Here is a 9,052-nt window from a genome sequence, read left to right on the forward strand (position 1 = left end):
AGCAGGACAAGGGGAAATGGTTTTAAGTTGAGGGAGGGAAGATTTAGGTTGGATGTCAGGGGAAAGTTCTTTGCTATGAGAGTGGTGAGGTGCTGGAACAGCTGCCCAGAGAGGTTGTGGATGCCCCGTCCCTGGAGGTGTTCAAGGCCAGGTTGGATGGGGCCCTGGGCAGCCTGGTCTGGTATTAAATGAGGAAGTTTTTGGCCCTGCATGTGGCAGGGCGGTTGGAGATTCATGTATTCTTGAGGTCCCTTCCAAAGCCTTGTAGTTTTGTGCTTGGGTCTGTAACTCTCATTCCTACTGTGCCCAAGGAAAGCTCACAACTTCTGAATATCACAGCAATAAGTCTAAGACATTTGAAAAATTAATTATTTTGACATAGTACAGATTAATCAATGAAGACAACAGGAGGCATTTGAATTGAGGAAATTCAGAGAAATACACCCAAATAACACAGGCAATTCCATCTGACTTGTTACATTTTTTGAGTACTCCTATCAGATGCACGTTGTTTATTCAAAATCCTCCAAGTTACTGAAGATCTGATAGTCGCTGCTGTCATCACGACGAAGAACTGAAAGACTTCAGAAAATAAACAAACATGGTACAAGCTAACTGCTTGCAGCACGTAGGTTTCTGGCTTGCCACCTATTTAAGAGGTTTTTCCATAACAAGCTTACCTTTTCTGCACTGATATCTCAACTTATTCTATTATCCAGTCTTGGAAGCTATTCCCCAGCCCCTCAGTTCCCTCGAGTACATCTTCTTTTTAAGTGCACAATGCTGAAAAAATAGCTACACAAGTCTGAGTACATATTTATTACCATCAACGTGTGATAGCCTCAAGAGACATCCACGCATCACATCCAGTTAGCACGAAGAGGAATCACAGTCCTCAGTACCACTCTATTTTTGCCTAATGCTTCAAGGACAGGCTCACGTGCAAGTCGGTTTGCTCCTTTCTAACAGATGAATGAGTTTGCTGTTAAGGAGAGAATAAGGCTTGTTCTCTCACTGTATTTTACTGCTATAGGAATGTCCCAGGAGCCTCTCCCCATCAAACGCAGGCTCCCAAAGCCAGGTCTGGTTCCCATCAGAAGCTGCAGCAGGCTCTTGAAGGAACAGAAGAAAAGTCTCGTTAGGCACATGCATGAGATCAACCTCTCCTGTACTGCAATAGGTATGCCTCTACCATCTATGATCATGCCTTGTCCTAACTCTGGGCTACTCTTCATTGCCAGAAAAAGAGAAATAAAGAGTGAACTGTTCATGGGGAAGAGTGGTGCAGGAAAACAGAAGAAGAAAAAAAAAAAAAAAAAAGAGGGGGAGGCACAGATGTACTATTTCTTCCAGTTTTATTCTGCAAATAAAGAAAATGATGGCTTGATACAGAAAACATTAAGAGCATAAAGATACTGCTTCACAATCAAATTCCAGATTGGAAGAATAAGTTAAGATAGCTTAGTCTAGCAGTTTCCTGCCAGTGACACCGAGTTAGACACAGGTAACCTATAACAATTTGAGACAAAGCTATCACATGTATCAGTTTTCACCTGTAATGCAGCTGTTTTACTACTTGGTTGTATTGTGCTCTTGATATTCTTGTTAGCAATCCTTTGAAAATAATACATGAACTTAAATTCATTCACAGACAGTGATTCTCCAATAGAACTACGTAGCTAGGAAACATGTCTCTCACCCTTGCTAACAAAACTCCTTCGTCTGCACTGAAACATTTTAGAAAGCCACAAACTGCATCACTAGGTATGTTTAAAGATGTAGATCTAGCACTACAGACAACACAAATTTAATTTCTTCGCTGAAGAATATGCAGTAGCTTTATTGCTACTCCACATTGCCATTACTTTTTCTTAAATATTTAAGAGTTGGTGCAATTTGCAAGCGTAGGCGACCTTACAACACAGCTGTCCAACTAGACTATACACAGCAGAGAAACAGACAAGTAGAGAGAAAGCCCCAACACTTGGTGCATGGAAATAAGTGCTGATGAATACGTGTCTGCCTCTCTAATGCCTCTCCCCTTCTGCAAGGCCCCTGAGGTAAGCTTAGCCCTGCAATAAGGCATTAAATTAGTAAATAAGTCAGTTTTATCACAGAGATTATTTCCTCTGTGCTCCTTCCCCCTTCTTTCTATTCCCTTTGCCTTTCTTACCGCTTCCTTCGGCACGAATATCAAAACAGATAGCAGACCTCAGGGATATCAACCTTGCTTCCAGGCACAGACATCACAACAAGCAATATCTGACTGTCCAATATGAGGTTCCTGGCTATTTAGGGTTTGAAGAATATTGTGGCCCAGATTTTCTTCGTAGGACAATTACTTCAAGGCCAGGGGCTATCCATTTGCATAATAATGAACGTATTTCTAAAGGATCGTGCAGGAACCTACACGCTAATGAGTTCTAGTGTATGTTATCTGAAAGTCACGCCTGCTTTATAAAAACACTTTAATTAAAAACAACCTTTAAGGCTTACCTACTTGCATCTTTTAAATAACAGGCAATGACAGGCACCTGCTTTGTGCAATGGACAAACACACACAGCTCGTTTCGCAGCACCGACTGACCTGAAGAAATTCGGTAATTCATGTTGGACTGTTCACACATGGAAGGACTTCAGGAGTCAGGATTTGCAAAACACACCCACATGGTCTACAAGGGTATGCTACATTCTCTGGCAAAGCTGCTGTGCTGATACATTGATATTTTTCACTTCCTCAGAACTTGGTATAAATTCTTCAGTAAATTCTTCATTCAGAGTAAAGCTACTGTAACTCAAGCAGCTTTACTCAAGAAGGGGAAAAGAAGAGGGGTCTCAGTGATCACAGGATTTTGTTAGTTATTTCAACCCTGATCAACAAAAGAACAAATCTTTCAATCAATCAAATGACTTACAGAATTTAATCTAGCATCATCAGTCAAAAACAGGATGGAAGCATGCCAACCCACCTAGCCTGAAACACTCCAACGCATTCTTTGAAGCTAGATTTACTCTGATGTACGTGTCGTTCAACACAACTTGACAGATATGAGAGAGTCTCTGCACATCAGGCAAAGTCATTATTTGAACTTTGTTATCTGCTCTTGAGGTATCCCCTTCTCATCATACCACACAATTATCATCAACCAGAACACATCGGGATGGACTCCTTCAGCGATAACTGTTTGGGAAGAGTCAACTGAAAAAAAATGTAATGATAATAACAACCCAGCACACCTCCCTCACAAAACCCATCCAGATACACTCCATCTGGTTTTGGAGTTAGGTACAGCATTTACACGCTTCCACACAAGAAAACAGAGGCAAAAAACATCAATCTGCACAAGCACCAGCTGGACCTCCAAAAGCCACATATCAGCTTCCCCCATGTACAGTAATGCAGACGTGGGGAAAGTTCTGTACTGCTCTAGTACAAGCTGAATGGAATGCAGCTTTGTAATTCTTACTAGAGCCAAAAAAGTTGTGCTGCTAGATGCCACGATACTCTGAACATTAACATTAGAGCCCTTCTGAAGTCCGCACAGAAAGCACAAAGAACCTGCTTCTTCTGAACTCAGCAGTGTCCAACAGTCCAGCTTCTAGTTCTCAAAGATCGGACAAAACACAGATAGCAAAGCCTCATACCACTACACAATAGACACAAGTATTAAATGTTATCTCACTCCAATCAATACAATATGATGTAGATATCTAGCAATATGCTTACAAGAAGAAAAAAGCAAAATTAAGCACTTTATTTCTATACCAGAAATGCCAACCCAGTTCCGTGTTATTTCACTTAGACGAGGTATGCCAGATCCATCATTGGCTGGTATATATACACACAGATTTCTTGGCAGTTCAAAAATACTAAAGAAAGGTTGACTTAATACCCATAAAATATACCACTATAAAAGAAAGTGTCTGTCTGATTTAAAATGAGCTTGGTCTCATTTCCTTCCAGCACAAGTCTTATTTTTCAGTACCAGAAGTGCCTGCTGGTGATTAACTCTATTGGCCCTGGATCACACACACCCTTTTTCCAATCAGAAATCAAAGAACGCAAAGCTTAAGAACATCACAGTTTATACTGCTACCCAACTCCAGAATAATGGCCAAGCTGTATCAACATTTTATTCCAAAAATATTTTTCCCAGTAAACACAAGCCTAAGCTAAGCTTTCCTCAGTAACCTGAAAAATACAATAGGAAATGAAACGTAATACTCTATTAAGACTTGTTTTGCAAACAGAAGTGAGAGAGATCACCCAAGCACGAAGAGCCATTAAAATGGATCTTACATATATCATTATAAATTTAATAATCTCCATGACGGCTAGAGTTCGAGTTAAAATGAATGTCAGCAAAGCATGACCAATTGATGTTATCCCAGCTGCCACCGAGCCTCACTTGGGGTTATATTATACTTTCAGAGGCCCCATAGTACATGTGCACCAAATACCCAGAGCCAGGAGCAGATGGGAGATGTAGGCTTCTATCCCTGTCAGCAAGGAGAGGCAGACATAATTGCGTATTAATCTTGATGCATCAGGACAATTATTGTATACTTTAGTGTCTCAGGTCCCAAATGTTTTTCCCACTACACTCAATATGCAGTACACAGTTGTATATTTAAAGAGGGGAAAAAAAAACACCAAAAAAAACATAGGAGCAGCTTTCAGAAATGAAATCAATAGAAGGATTTTATTTCAACTCTTACTGATTTACTTTGGCCCCAAAACACTTCCTTGAAAAAGCAGAAGGAAGACCTTGTCAGCTTATCAGCTGATAGATTGTGCTTGGTGCTTGGTGCAACAGAAATATATTTTGGGCTTTGAGATGGTTGTGCTCCTTAAATCTGAGAAACAGCTGCATTTTATCTCATATCTGCAAGTTTTCCAGGCTGTTTTGATTTCTAACAGAGCAACATGAAAACCACTGTTATTCTGCAGCAGACTTGAAGAAGTTGTGACACACAGTTTCTCTCACCAATATTCGGCAGCATCTCAAACAGCTGGTGGTCATTTCTGCTTCCAACTCATTTCAAATGCAACAAAAATCACACACGTCTATGCAAAAAGGAAGCTCTTCTTCACACAAGGCCAAATACAGGGGACTGGGTTTCTTTGTTTTTAAACCAACAAACGCTCTGGGAAAACAACACAAGTTATGTACACAGTACAAGCATTTCAAGTGTAATCGTTTGCTTCACTCGTGCCAAAAAAACAACTTAGAAGTCTCAGCTGTTTGCAAGCCACATTCTTCCCAAGATGGCAACTTCATTTAGGTCAATTTAAAACACATAGCCAATCAATTATTATTAAACAACACAATACCACCTTGACACACTAGGCTTCCAGAAAGCCCTTGCACAAAATAGGATCTGGCAGCTGACATTACCTATGTTCCACTGTGTGTTTTGTGTTGTTTCAAGTCAGAGACACGTCTAGAAACTATACAAAAATGATAACGTTATCATCAGGACAATCAGGACACTGACAAGCGTGCCACATTTCCAGTGAAGTTACTGGCCAGATCCCAAGAAAGCAATTTTTTAGCCTCTCTAGTGATATCAATAAGAGTGAAAGCCACAACAAATCAATGATCTAACCAGACTTAGCAAAAGTCACTAGACCTCACTTCATTATAAGCCTCTTCATCAACAACTCTCCAGCATTCTGGGGATTTCTCCCCTCCTTCACTCATACTACAGTATTCCTTGCAGTGTGCTTCGTATACTGCAACGAGTCGGACAGGAAGACAACAATTTTGTGAAAATATCTAGCAAGGAAGAGAGATCTGCAGCCGACTGAGCACAGTTAGCAGCAATTGTAATTGACAGAAGAGTTACAAGAAGCTCTTCTGCCGCTCACGTCTCATGCAGCAATTTAAGCAGAAGCCTTCTGCCTTTTGTCACTTACCCTTTTTTGATCTTCCAGTCCATGTGTCACTGGCTTTCTCTTCTGATGCTGGCTGGATTCAGAGCCAGGTTCCATTTCCCAGCTACAAACACTCCTCTGGCCTTTTTCAGCTTTCTCTAAAAATCCATAGTACGAACAACAACAAAAACCTCAAAGTCATTTAAAAAAAAAAAAAAAAAGCAAGAGAACTCCTTCAGACCTCAGCCATGTTTTTTATCATCCTTCCAAGTTCTCACTTGCCATCACTGCTCATTATTCTAACAGGCAGACAGTCTGTAAGCCTCTGTTCCCTATTTGAGCTCAGATGCAGAATCCCGTTGCCGTGCCTTGCAGAAGGATGACAGAGCTGAATCCAAACCCAGTATTTTGTGCCACATTATTGCCCCATCAGCAGCCGTTTCAGTGCATTCCTGGCATGGATAATTTATATGTCAATAAAGGTGTAAATGTGCATTTAATCCACTGGGTTGATATTATCAGCATCCCTCTCTTGGGCCACCTTCCTCCCATAAATCAATGTAAACACTTCACAGCAATAATTGCCTTTTGCACATCTAGCAGGTGTTAATTACGTAAAATTGTCCAGGCACGCTTGTCATCATCTTCTATGTATTCAAACAAACACCTAAAAGAGACAAGGAAAAAAAACATTTTTTACCAGCTTGAAAGAACACACAGCTATTGATACTCTTTGCCCACCACCAGCGCTCAGAACTGACACAGTAATTATGCATTTTGTACACGTTACACTTTCCACCCAAACCTCTCCAGTCGCTTTGATTCCTGTTTAATGCCTTACCTTGCCTTTGTGGCTTCTTTTACAAAGACAGCTGAGAGAGACAGACCTGTGCACCACTGCTGAGGCTACACAGCCCGATGCCTGGAAGCCTCACACAGTCGCTAAGGTTGGAATAGACCACTACGTTCAGCTAGGCCAATTGTCAGCCCATCCCCGCCATACCACATGCCTGACTGCCACATTCCCAAACACATCACACATCGACCCAAAAAGCTCTGCCCTCCAGAATCGCAGTTCTGCCCCTACGGCCAAATTCAGCGCTGTGCTTCGGCCTCAAACCCAGATATGGTGTGCTACCTCCCAAAAGCACGTGGAGGAGAGACACGTGGAGGAGCAGGTTCTGCCACGAGTCCAGAAAGAAACCCAACACCTGGAGCCACAGGTTCCCAGCTCGGCAACCTTAAAGCACTGAGCTCCTCGGAGCAATGAGAACAAGTTCACACATCACAGCCCAGCATAATCCCCGAGGCAGGACTGATACCAGTCGGTTTCCACACCGAAACACCACAAAAGGTACTTTTACTAAAATAGGCTCCAAAGCAAAAAAGGCCGAGGATTAAACTAATTTTAGGGGCTTTGGCTGAGCGTGGGATAAGCGCACACGTTTAGCTACACGGGTCACACAGCAAACACCAAGAAACGCAATTCTAAGCCGCAGCAGCACGATTTAGGAGAGCCATTCGCCCAGCAGCCGCTGAGGAGCGCAGCAGAAAGCGGCGCCCGCAGACAGTCAGCTCTCGGCGACAGAGCTCCGGCACCAGCCGAGCAGCGACGGGAAAGGCTCCCGAGCGCTCGCAGCCGCTCGGCGCAGCGCGGCACAACAGGTAGGGAGCGCGGCCGCGCGCACTTCCCACGCCGCTCCCCGCCGCCAGCTCCGCGCGGCCGCTCCTCCCGCAGCCGCGGACGGCGGGGAAGCGGCGCCCCGGGGCAGCACCGTCCCCGCCTGCTCCCGCAGCGCAGCGACACGCGCCGCCTCAGCCGCACCGGGACGCAGCCGGAGCCAGCGAGGAGCGGAGCTCCTCCCCGCCGCCCGGCAGCACCGGGAGCAGCGCCGTGCCGGAGACCCGCCGGGATGCTGCCCGGCCCCGCCGCGCCCCGCGCCCCCCCCACGAGTTGTGCTACCGGCGGGCACCTTCCCTTCCCGTCCCGTCCCGTCCCTCCCCGCAGTCCCCCCGGGACAAACTTTAGCTCCTCTCCTCCGGTACCTAGGGCCGGGCGGGCGGTGCCGCGCCCGGGGCAGCGCAGGGCAGGGCGAGGCCGCCCGGCTCCGCCGCTCCGCGCTGCCGCCGCCGCCGCTACTCACTCTCCCGTTACCGGGACAACCGCCTCCCGCCCCCCGCCGGTCTCGGCCCCGCCCCCCGCCGGCCACGTGGTGCCCGAAGGACCAATGGCGGGTGGGGGCCGCGGCCGCCCACGGCGGTGAGGAGCCGCGCGCCGGGCGGGAGGCGCTGCCAGGGCGGGCCGGGGTGCGGCCGCCGCGCTCCGCCCCGCCGCGAGGCGGCTCCGTCCCGGGGCGCCCCGCCCGGCCGCGTTACAGCGCCGCCCTGCGGCCGCAACGGGCGCCGAGGGGCCGCCCCCCGCAGGCGAGGGCGCTGAGCGGCGGCAGCAGGTGCCCGATGCGCGGCGGTTACGTCGGGCGGTTTTGCCTCAGATTCCAGTGCCAGCGCACCTCGTTCTGGGAGAAAGAAAGTCCCCACCCCACGGTCTCTGAGCCGTATCCTCACGCGCCCCTGCCCAGCAGCCTTCAGGACTCCTGCTAACACGGGACTCCATAAACGTACACCTGATCTCGACGGCTTCTTTCACCTGAACACCGCAGCACGGCACCTGCGAGCACCACGGGGCGCCTGAGCTGCGGAACTGGACCTTTGGTACATCCACAGAAAGGAACCGCTGAGGAGGAGCGGCAGCCTGTTTCTGTCGGATCTCCACAGCAGTTGGTGTGGAAGAACACCAGGTTCCCCCGAGTTAAGTGCCGTAAATCATATTCCAAATGCCCTGTTCTCCGAAGCCGTTTGAAAACGCGAGGCTTCCTTTGCAAGCACCTATTTTCTGACACTGCTAAATGACACGGAAAGTTCAGTTACAAAACAGTGGAAGATGCTTAAAAATGCTGACTGTTACTCATATTCTTGAAGAACTACCGCTTTAGAGTAAGTGAAAAATAAGTTTCATAGCTGGAAAACAAAACACGAACAAATACATGCAATTCATCATCTAAAGAATTTAAATAATTCAAGTGAGATAATTCAGCTTTGATCTTCAGACTACAAAAGTCAACATTTCCTGAGGTGTTCTCACAGCCTTCAGGACACTTTTGAGTTCATCTGTCT

At 46.3% G+C, this 9,052-nt stretch overlaps 1 long non-coding RNA gene across 2 annotated transcripts; it reads right to left on the reverse strand.

Annotated features, from left to right (window-relative positions):
- Nucleotides 1-374: 374 nt before the first annotated feature.
- LOC146544213 (uncharacterized) lies at nt 375-8,066 on the reverse strand. Of its 2 annotated transcripts, none has more exons than XR_014883345.1 (3): nt 7,925-8,066; nt 5,921-6,545; nt 375-1,112 (listed from the first exon to the last, which is right to left on the reverse strand). It is a non-coding gene; the product is annotated as an uncharacterized LOC146544213 (long non-coding RNA). The 2 variants fall into 2 exon arrangements; XR_014883346.1 differs by lacking the exon at nt 375-1,112 and adding an exon at nt 1,125-5,148.
- Between the last annotated feature and the right edge of the window lie 986 nt (nt 8,067-9,052).

Source organism: Meleagris gallopavo, chromosome 5, assembly GCF_905368555.1.
Source record: "Meleagris gallopavo chromosome 5, MGAL_WU_HG_1.1, whole genome shotgun sequence".
In the NCBI taxonomy this organism is placed as follows: domain Eukaryota; kingdom Metazoa; phylum Chordata; class Aves; order Galliformes; family Phasianidae; genus Meleagris; species Meleagris gallopavo.